The sequence below is a fragment of the Strix aluco genome, chromosome 25 (genome assembly GCF_031877795.1).
Source record: "Strix aluco isolate bStrAlu1 chromosome 25, bStrAlu1.hap1, whole genome shotgun sequence".
NCBI classification, from domain to species: domain Eukaryota; kingdom Metazoa; phylum Chordata; class Aves; order Strigiformes; family Strigidae; genus Strix; species Strix aluco.
The window spans coordinates 1,489,201-1,499,961 of record NC_133955.1 but is presented as its reverse complement, the minus strand read 5'-3'; the positions used below and the strand labels follow the sequence as shown (position 1 = coordinate 1,499,961).

At 56.7% G+C, this 10,761-nt stretch overlaps 1 pseudogene; it reads right to left on the bottom strand.

The window, feature by feature from the left end:
• Positions 1-230: 230 nt before the first annotated feature.
• LOC141934490 (uncharacterized) lies at positions 231-1,860 on the bottom strand (annotated as a pseudogene).
• Positions 1,861-10,761: the final 8,901 nt, after the last annotated feature.

Here is a 10,761-nt window from a genome sequence, read left to right as displayed (position 1 = left end):
TTGTTGAGAAATTGTGTTGCCAAACAATGTTGAACTCTGTATGGAACAAGGCCTGAGGGACTAAAGTGTAAACACAATTTCTCAACAACTGCAACCCTTTGGGAGAGAGCTCCTGGAAACCTTACCCGTGCTGGAGAGCTGCAGGAGTGTGGGGAACAAGCTGCACAGCTCACAGCTGACAGCTGCGGTGCAGCAGCCCTCCATCACGCTTGTCGCCTGTTGCCCTCAGCTCAGGTCTTGCCTCCTGGCTGGTCGGGCCAAGTTGAAACTAACTTCTCCAACTTATCAGTTGACAACCCATCCATTAAGTCACGCGAGATTCCTTTCTGACAGCCTTCACTCCACAGGGTGTTACGCTTATTTGGGATCTCTCTCCCTCCCATAGTTCTTAGTGGAGGGGACTTCTTGTTACTTGCAGCCCGTGGGACCGCTTCTAATTGTGCTTGTCTCATGCCTCGGGAATCTACCTTGGCGCTTGGGATTGGAGTAGGTCCATATTGTCGGGCATAATTAATTAATTCCCTAGCTACTTCTTCCCATGTCCATACTTTGTGCTCCTCTCAGCTGCGTCCAGGAGTTAATGTTCCTTGCAATGATACCAATGCTCTCTGACTTGAAGAAGTTTCGGCTATCTCCTTTTGCAGTTGAATCCTCATAGTCTTTAACGAATTGGGGAGTCCCCTTACCAGAGGCGTCATTCGAACAGGATCTACTTGCAACGTCATGGGTGATTCACAATAAGGCTTTAATTCTCGGTCATACATCATCTGCAAACATGCAGCCTTTTGCACACTCTCCATGAGTTGGTGTACTGTTCCCTGTATGATTACCGGTTCTCCTCTCTCTCGGGGATCTATTCCCCCTGCCCAGTAGGCAGGTCTTTGGGTTAGGGACCATGGATCCCTTCTGTCTCCAGTTGTTAAGAAAACATTGGGACCCCAATAGCCCCCAGCTTCTTTTTCTGATAACATAATCTGGTCTCCTCCATTTAATGACACTCTCCACACATATTCAGTTTTGGACTTCCCTCGAGTCCGAGCATATTCTTTTCTTAACTTGGCCAGCTCTGTCGAGGTAAAAGGAACTTCTTTGCTGGTTATCTGCGGACTGGCATCATCATCGTCCCCTTCGTACTGATACTCTGTTTTAATCAAGGGATGGAGACGGACTTCTAATTTGTCTAAGCGCATTTTGAGGTTTTGCAACTCATTAGTGGGGTAAAGGGTACACATTTCTCCTCGTTCTTCCTCATTTTTATCTGACAAAAGATACTCTTTCAAAACTCTATTTGCTGTTTCCCTATGTTCTTTTTCTTTCTTCAGTCTCCCTTTTAAATCCTCTACTTGTCTCTGGAGAGACTGAACCAGATTCTGGAGGGACTCTATCATTTGCATTTCAGAGGTGCGGTGGTTTTCCCTTTCATCTACTGTGGCTGCCAGGCTGGCACCCAGGACTGCACATATAAAACCTTTGCCCTTGCCAGACCTGACTTTTGCATCTTTCTGCAGAGCAACAATCCTATCAGTGACAGCCTGTAAGTTGTACCAATTCCCGCGGGCCCAATCCATTCAAGGCACCGAGGGTCTTGATTTATGTTTCTCTAACAATTCAAACAATATTTCCTTCCCGATTTTGGGTACTTCCTCTTTTGAGGGTTTTTCTAAAGCAATACTCATTTTTTCTTCAAAGCAAAACAACAATTCTTCGGTTACACAGTGTTCTACTCCTTACGTCCCTAAGAGGTACACACTAAATGTTACTCAGTCAAAAAGATCGGAGTGGTCGTCTTAGGGACACAACACATCAAGGCTCATCTTTCTGCAACACTAAGAAGTTCTCAATTTCAGCAAGGCTGTGTGGCACTTTCACTTCGAGGGATCCTGTCCGTGATGCCAATTTAAAATGTCCCGATCCGATATCGGGAAGGGTTCTTAAACGATCCCAGGAGTGAAATTAATACACAAACGAGGTCAGATGTCATACAACCTTGTTTACTTTATTTGCTATGACAATTAGTAATAGCGATAGGACAGAGAGGAAAAGAAGGGGAAAGTCAGAATCCCCAAGCAAGGAAACGGTAGATATGCAGCTAATTACCACCACCACCAGGGATCCAGCGATGTTCTGTTGGCTCGGGCTCGGTGCGGGTGATGGTGCTCCAAGCTCCACTGAGGTCCCGGCTCCAAGTAACAGGTGTTGAAGAAGGTGCCCCGAGGGAGGAGTACGCAGTGCTTGTATTGTCCTAGTCCCCTCGATCTTTTCCAAGGAGTCCGCCCATTTCATGCCAGCCTGCACGTCTCACCCCGATCATGGGGTTCCTGGTCCCGTGGTCCTCCATGCGCAGATGCCCAGGCGCTGGTCATGCTGGCTTGCGTGTCTTCTGCACCCAGATTTAGCTTCGGGCAGATGCCGTGGTTTTGTCTGGGACCCTTCGTCTTCTTCAGAACATAAACTTCCATGGCAACAGGACAGTAAATGGTGGTGGTGGTGCAATGTCGAGACAAAGTGCTGGGGATTGGGATCCCGAAGTTTTGGTGAGGCGCCTGCAGAGAGAGGAGACTGCTGAGGCCTGATTGAGGGCGGGGGCGAGGGTGTGGGACAGCACTGAGCACCCCGTGGAGTGTGGGCACCCAGCTGCATGTGGGAGCCGTGGGCACAGAGAGCTCTGTGCAGAAAATGGGGTGCCCCTCACCCCTCGGCTGGGGCTCTGCTCGCCTCCCCTGGGCTCATCTCCTCTCGGCCCTCACCATCCTGACCTGGCTGCTCTGCACGTGCCGGGAAGGAGACCTGACCCCAGCAGAGCGAGGGGACCAGAGCTGGGCACGGCCCTGCAGGACCAGGAGAGCCTCCTGTTCTCCTGGCTCCTGGTGCTGCCAGAGACCAGCACTCGGCTCCCCTGCCCGTCCCTGCCCAGACAAGGGGCAGCCTCGGCTCTCGGGGAGGGGAGGGGCCCTCCATCCTCTCTTCAGAACACTTATCCAAAGAGATGCAGACCTCTGCACAGACAAAACCCCTGGGGGCCTGTGCTGAGAACACGCATGCTGGCAGCGTTCGGGCGCAGATGGGACAGATCGACCCTCCTGCTCCAAAGCCAGGCTGAGGGCTGGGAAGGTTCATCATCACGGTCTGAGCTGCCGGGACACCTTGGCCGAGGGGAACATGTGGCGTTTACAGCTTCGCCTAACAGGGTGATTTCCGCCGGGAGGTTCACTGGCAGGGAGATGTCACTATTGCGCTGCTCCCTTTCCATGGCAACGCCCTTCCTCACTGCTCTTCTTCCTGACCTTGCCCGGCTACCTCTGTCACTGGGTCTGCTCTTGCTGGGGCAGGGTCGCTTTTAAGTAACACTTGCAACAGGAAGAAGGGGTTTCAGAAAAGAGTGCCCATGAATTGAGAGGGCAGTTCCAACTTCTTGCAGCAGAAATCTCAGTCGAGTTTGGCCAGCGGCTAACTCGGCACTCCAGAATACCCCACCTCTACATGCTTCACGGCTAATACAACAGCCATCTGAGACAGAAGTTTGGCAACACTCACCGTTTTAACTTCCTGCACACATGGATCACACAGCAGAAGATCATGTAAGCCTGAACGGAGCTCAGACATACCAGGGAGACTTCTACGATGTACCTCCAGTAAATTTCAGGACGCGTGGCATTTGCTCTTTTCTTGCCGTCCGTTCCTGGAGGAACAATTCTGTGCGTTAGTGTGTCCTGCACACGACTGGGCATCTCACAGGAGGTCTGACATGGCCAGGGCCAGTTCCTTCTCACTTTGTCAGCAACTCTGAGCCAGTGACTGTCCTGGGGCTGCGATGTTTCCTTGGTTTCAGCAGAAGAGAGGCAACTCCCAAAGCCATTGCACATCAATGCACTCTGGAGAGTCCCTTTCTCCTCTCAGCTTTGCCTACACTCTGGGGTGGCCATAATTGAGTTTTCCCAGTGTCAGGGGTTCCTCCCCTTTCTTGGTCACCTTTCCCATCTGCGCACAATTCCTTTGGCGCTTGCCCACCGTCAGTCTCCGAGGCTTGCTAGTGCTGCTGCACGGAGGCTCCCTCTGGCCCTTTGGGACAAGTCGTCCCTCTGAACTGAAGTCATCGGGCCAGATGGAGAGCGCGTGGGGGAGCACAGCAATCGCCCCTTTGAGCCAGAGGGACAGAAAACAGCCCTGCATCAGGGAGCGCCCCCCCAGCTCTCCCTCCCCAGCCCAGCACCCACACCCCGAGGGGACAGACTCGGGCCCTCTTGGGAGAGGCCTGAGCCTCGCTCTCCCTCTTCGCCTTTTCCCCAGCGTGGGCACTGCTTGTGTGCCTCCAGTTTTCAGCACTGCCAAGAGTCAGAGAAAGGTAATGCCTCAGACAAAGGTCATGGCTCAGGCATAGAGGGTGCGGAAGGATGGGGCAGGTTCCCTCTAAGCCTGTGCCTGATCTGTCAGTGCACCCCTTTGGCCCTCAGGTCACAGCAGGGAACCCCCTCTGCTGTGCCTGGGGCCTCCAGGCACCCACAGCAAGCTCTGGGATGCAGGTGTTGCGGGAGGCCCATTCGATTAAGAGTCACATTTCCCACTGTCTGTTGAGCGTGGCTGAGACGCTCTTGTTCCCAAACTGGCAAAGTCCTGAAATTCCTGTGATGGGCTGTGCTGGGAGGTGAGCGTCTTTCTGCATCCACAGAGGGTTACGAGCGTGTGTGTCTCTGGCAAAAAACTCCACCCCCAGAGGTGACAGTCCTCCCCAGAGAGCCCTTCCTGGCTTCTTCTAAAACACTTGCTCTGCACTAACAGTTGTGGGTTGTGCTGCTGACAGGGTGTGCAGTAGCGGGCACTGGGGGCAGAGCCTGCAGACAGGGAGAGGTTTGGATGTATGACACTGGGAGAACAAAGGACAGCAATTACCTGCCACGCCCGTTGATTGCATTGCCCCTGTTCTTTCATCAGAGGCTGGCACTGCCTGGCTGCCTCCTTCCCGAAATGCCTCCTTCTCCACAGGTTCACCATTCATCCCTTTAGAAAGAAAGAAGGTCAGATTAAGTCGAAGGAACTGTTCCCCTTCAGGAAGATGACGTCTTCCAAGGGCAGTACTTCCCAAAATACATTCACAATGCTAAGGATCTGAAGCTGGGGCTGCTCCGAACCTGGCCAGGGCAGGCCCGCAGCCCCGGCAGTGTCTGCTGGTCTCAGCGGCCCCACGCTGCCTGCGCATCCTCTGTGCTCTACCCCCTGGGGACTGGCAGGGTGCTGCCCTCTCAGCACTGAGCAGCAATCAGCTCCTCAGCAAGTCCCTCACACACTCAAGGCGTGAGTCCCACCAGCTCCTGACAGCTGGACACCACCGTCTGCCCAGAACAGCTCTGGCCCCAGTAAGGCTGTAACTGGGGCAGCAGCTGTTCCTGGGGCTCGGCTGGAACCCCAACTGCCACCAGAGACTCGACCATGTCTGCAGCTTGCCAGCGCCCGCAAGGCCTGTAACTGAGTGTCGCTGCAGTGAGGCTCTGAGCGGCCCCTTCCTACTGTGCAGGCTACGGCTTGTCCATCCACGCATCTAAAACCTCAGCTTGACAAGGCTTCTGCTTAACAGGGACAGACACCCACCGTAGGCTGTAACGGCCCTGTCCACTGCCTTCGGGATGTCCTCGAGGACTTCTGAGGACTGCTGAAAGGGTTTTCCTGATTCAACGTTATACTTTGCTCCTTGAGGACCTGAATGGAAAGTCCAAAGTTAAATTTCTCACAAATAGAATATTGAAAACAAGTGTGTCGTCTGTGGAGTCAGTCAAGACTGACTACTTACCCCTGCGACGCCAGGGAAGCGCCAGCGCAGGACCCGGATGAGGAGCTGGAAAAGCCTTCCCTGTACCCACATCTGCAACCAAACACCCACGAGAATTTCCATCATACACCGTCATGACCGAGCAGCAGAACATACGAGCGGATCACGCAATGGCACGGCACACACAGTGCAGGTCCACGTTCTCACAGCCGCGAGAGACGCCTCGCTCACATCTGGGCTTTGAGCCGGCGGCTCTCAGAGGAATTCAAAAGCCGCGACGTACCCATGTGATCTCCCTGAGCGTCCCCCCTGGAACCCAGCTGGGAAACAGGATAGTGATCGCCTCCAGCCACGTCTGTGAACAGACAGAACAGAGAAGCTCCCATGAGCTATTTCAATACACCTCTGCAGGTCTGAACGGCCGCGAAGGCACTTCCAACACGGGAGTGCTCCGTGGCACTCATCCCCCCCCTCCATCAGGAGCGCTGTGCAGACAGGTACTGGGCGCCTGGAGCAGGAGGATCTAAAACAAGACATGCACGGAGGTGTTGGGAGAAAGGACTCCCTGGAGCTCGCACCAGCTCTAAACCCCAACAAGCCCACCGCTGGCCTTGCAGCAGGCACTGGAAGCAGCGCAGGGCCGGAGAGGCTGGCACAGACACCTTCGCAAGGCAGAGTGCTCACATCTCTGAGCCCAAGCCGGTCCCTCTCTGCCCCTCTTCTGCTCGGCTGAGCGTGGGCCAAGAGAGCGTTAACTGAAATTTCACAAGAACGGAATATTAAAACCTAAGTGCTCGCTCATTCAGGGGACATACCTGTGCGATCGCCCCCAGGCCCCGAGACAAGATCCGGCCGAGCCGTCGGGTGGCCGTTGGCTTCGGGCACAGCTGTAATCAAGCACATTCCCAGTAGAGGTTGGGAGCTCCTTTGCCAGTGACCTGCAGTGACTGGAGGGGGTCAGGTAATGCCATGGGACCCAGACGTGGGTGGACATTTCCAGAGGTGCAGAGGGGCCGGGGTGACCTGTTAGTTGCACCTGGAGGTTTTCAAAATACTGTTTCCAGGCCCTGTGCAACAGCCCTCAAGGACCGGATGGATAAATGTATGGCCCCTGGGCATTTCTTCCTGGGACACGTTTTCTGGGCAGAAAAGGCGCCCACGGGAAGATGTTATTGTTCACCTATCTGACGGAGAAGAGCCCAGTGACCAGGGAGAGGCTGCCCCAGCGCTGCCCCGTCTGTTCCCCGGGCTGTGGGCTGGGGCTGTGTGTCCCATGGTGACCCAGGCTGGCCCGGGGAGAGCGGGGAGAGCATTGCAGGGCTGGAGCAGGAATGCTCCTGTTTTCCCCAGTGGACACCTCCCCAGGAGGGACGTCCCCGAGGCTGAAAGCTGGGGTCCAGCCGGGGAACGGCAGAGACACAAACCCCCCGGACGTGGCTGTGCCCGGCCTGGGGAAGAAGTGCTCCCGAGGGCTATTGCCCGGCTGCTGCCGTGCTGCCGGGCCCTGACACACAGACCGGGGCAAGGCTGCCCTGGGGCAGGCGGCGCAGGGCCGGCTCCAGGGACACTTTCTCACTGCTGCTCCCAGTCCCACCGTCCACCCGGAAAAGGCCCCTGCAGCAAAGGCAGCCCCCTGTGCCTCCGTACAGGACATCTGCCTCCCGCTGCCCGCGGAGCTGGGCACAGCTCACTCGGCCCAGCCCAGCCCTGCAGCTCTGCCGGCCCTGCCCCACCACGACCCCAGCCCCGCTGTCAGCCCGAGGTGCAGTGGGTGCTGCCCCACGCTGCCTGTGCATCCCCTGCGCTCTCCCCTCTGGGGACTGGCAAGGTGCTGCCCTCTCAGCACTGAGCAGCAATCAGATCCTCGGCAAGTCCCTCACCCACTCAAGGCGGTGAGTCCCACCAGCTCCTGCCAGCTGGACACCACCGTCTGCCCAGAACAGCTCTGGCCCCAGTAAGGCTGTAACTGGGGCAGCAGCTGTTCCTGGGGCTCGGCTGGAACCCCAACTGCCACCAGAGACTCGACCATGTCTGCAGCTCGCCAGCGCCCGCAAGGCCTGTAACTGAGTGTCGCTGCAGTGAGGCTCTGAGCGGCCCCTTCCTACTGTGCAGGCTACGGCTTGTCCATCCACGCATCTAAAACCTCAGCTTGACAAGGCTTCTGCTTAACAGGGACAGACACCCACCGTAGGCTGTAACGGCCCTGTCCACTGCCTTCGGGATGTCCTCGAGGACTTCTGAGGACTGCTGAAAGGGTTTTCCTGATTCAACGTTATACTTTGCTCCTTGAGGACCTGAATGGAAAGTCCAAAGTTAAATTTCTCACAAATAGAATATTGAAAACAAGTGTGTCGTCTGTGGAGTCAGTCAAGACTGACTACTTACCCCTGCGACGCCAGGGAAGCGCCAGCGCAGGACCCGGATGAGGAGCTGGAAAAGCCTTCCCTGTACCCACATCTGCAACCAAACACCCACGAGAATTTCCATCATACACCGTCATGACCGAGCAGCAGAACATACGAGCGGATCACGCAATGGCACGGCACACACAGTGCAGGTCCACGTTCTCACAGCCGCGAGAGACGCCTCGCTCACATCTGGGCTTTGAGCCGGCGGCTCTCAGAGGAATTCAAAAGCCGCGACGTACCCATGTGATCTCCCTGAGCGTCCCCCCTGGAACCCAGCTGGGAAACAGGATAGTGATCGCCTCCAGCCACGTCTGTGAACAGACAGAACAGAGAAGCTCCCATGAGCTATTTCAATACACCTCTGCAGGTCTGAACGGCCGCGAAGGCACTTCCAACACGGGAGTGCTCCGTGGCACTCATCCCCCCCCTCCATCAGGAGCGCTGTGCAGACAGGTACTGGGCGCCTGGAGCAGGAGGATCTAAAACAAGACATGCACGGAGGTGTTGGGAGAAAGGACTCCCTGGAGCTCGCACCAGCTCTAAACCCCAACAAGCCCACCGCTGGCCTTGCAGCAGGCACTGGAAGCAGCGCAGGGCCGGAGAGGCTGGCACAGACACCTTCGCAAGGCAGAGTGCTCACATCTCTGAGCCCAAGCCGGTCCCTCTCTGCCCCTCTTCTGCTCGGCTGAGCGTGGGCCAAGAGAGCGTTAACTGAAATTTCACAAGAACGGAATATTAAAACCTAAGTGCTCGCTCATTCAGGGGACATACCTGTGCGATCGCCCCCAGGCCCCGAGACAAGATCCGGCCGAGCCGTCGGGTGGCCGTTGGCTTCGGGCACAGCTGTAATCAAGCACATTCCCAGTAGAGGTTGGGAGCTCCTTTGCCAGTGACCTGCAGTGACTGGAGGGGGTCAGGTAATGCCATGGGACCCAGACGTGGGTGGACATTTCCAGAGGTGCAGAGGGGCCGGGGTGACCTGTTAGTTGCACCTGGAGGTTTTCAAAATACTGTTTCCAGGCCCTGTGCAACAGCCCTCAAGGACCGGATGGATAAATGTATGGCCCCTGGGCATTTCTTCCTGGGACACGTTTTCTGGGCAGAAAAGGCGCCCACGGGAAGATGTTATTGTTCACCTATCTGACGGAGAAGAGCCCAGTGACCAGGGAGAGGCTGCCCCAGCGCTGCCCCGTCTGTTCCCCGGGCTGTGGGCTGGGGCTGTGTGTCCCATGGTGACCCAGGCTGGCCCGGGGAGAGCGGGGAGAGCATTGCAGGGCTGGAGCAGGAATGCTCCTGTTTTCCCCAGTGGACACCTCCCCAGGAGGGACGTCCCCGAGGCTGAAAGCTGGGGTCCAGCCGGGGAACGGCAGAGACACAAACCCCCCGGACGTGGCTGTGCCCGGCCTGGGGAAGAAGTGCTCCCGAGGGCTATTGCCCGGCTGCTGCCGTGCTGCCGGGCCCTGACACACAGACCGGGGCAAGGCTGCCCTGGGGCAGGCGGCGCAGGGCCGGCTCCAGGGACACTTTCTCACTGCTGCTCCCAGTCCCACCGTCCACCCGGAAAAGGCCCCTGCAGCAAAGGCAGCCCCCTGTGCCTCCGTACAGGACATCTGCCTCCCGCTGCCCGCGGAGCTGGGCACAGCTCACTCGGCCCAGCCCAGCCCTGCAGCTCTGCCGGCCCTGCCCCACCACGACCCCAGCCCCGCTGTCAGCCCGAGGTGCAGTGGGTGCTGCCCCACGCTGCCTGTGCATCCCCTGCGCTCTCCCCTCTGGGGACTGGCAAGGTGCTGCCCTCTCAGCACTGAGCAGCAATCAGATCCTCGGCAAGTCCCTCACCCACTCAAGGCGGTGAGTCCCACCAGCTCCTGCCAGCTGGACACCACCGTCTGCCCAGAACAGCTCTGGTCCCAGTAAGGCTGTAACTGGGGCAGCAGCTGTTCCTGGGGCTCGGCTGGAACCCCAACTGCCACCAGAGACTCGACCATGTCTGCAGCTTGCCAGCGCCCGCAAGGCCTGTAACTGAGTGTCGCTGCAGTGAGGCTCTGAGCGGCCCCTTCCTACTGTGCAGGCTACGGCTTGTCCATCCACGCATCTAAAACCTCAGCTTGACAAGGCTTCTGCTTAACAGGGACAGACACCCACCGTAGGCTGTAACGGCCCTGTCCACTGCCTTCGGGATGTCCTCGAGGACTTCTGAGGACTGCTGAAAGGGTTTTCCTGATTCAACGTTATACTTTGCTCCTTGAGGACCTGAATGGAAAGTCCAAAGTTAAATTTCTCACAAATAGAATATTGAAAACAAGTGTGTCGTCTGTGGAGTCAGTCAAGACTGACTACTTACCCCTGCGACGCCAGGGAAGCGCCAGCGCAGGACCCGGATGAGGAGCTGGAAAAGCCTTCCCTGTACCCACATCTGCAACCAAACACCCACGAGAATTTCCATCATACACCGTCATGACCGAGCAGCAGAACATACGAGCGGATCACGCAATGGCACGGCACACACAGTGCAGGTCCACGTTCTCACAGCCGCGAGAGACGCCTCGCTCACATCTGGGCTTTGAGCCGGCGGCTCTCAGAGGAATTCAAAAG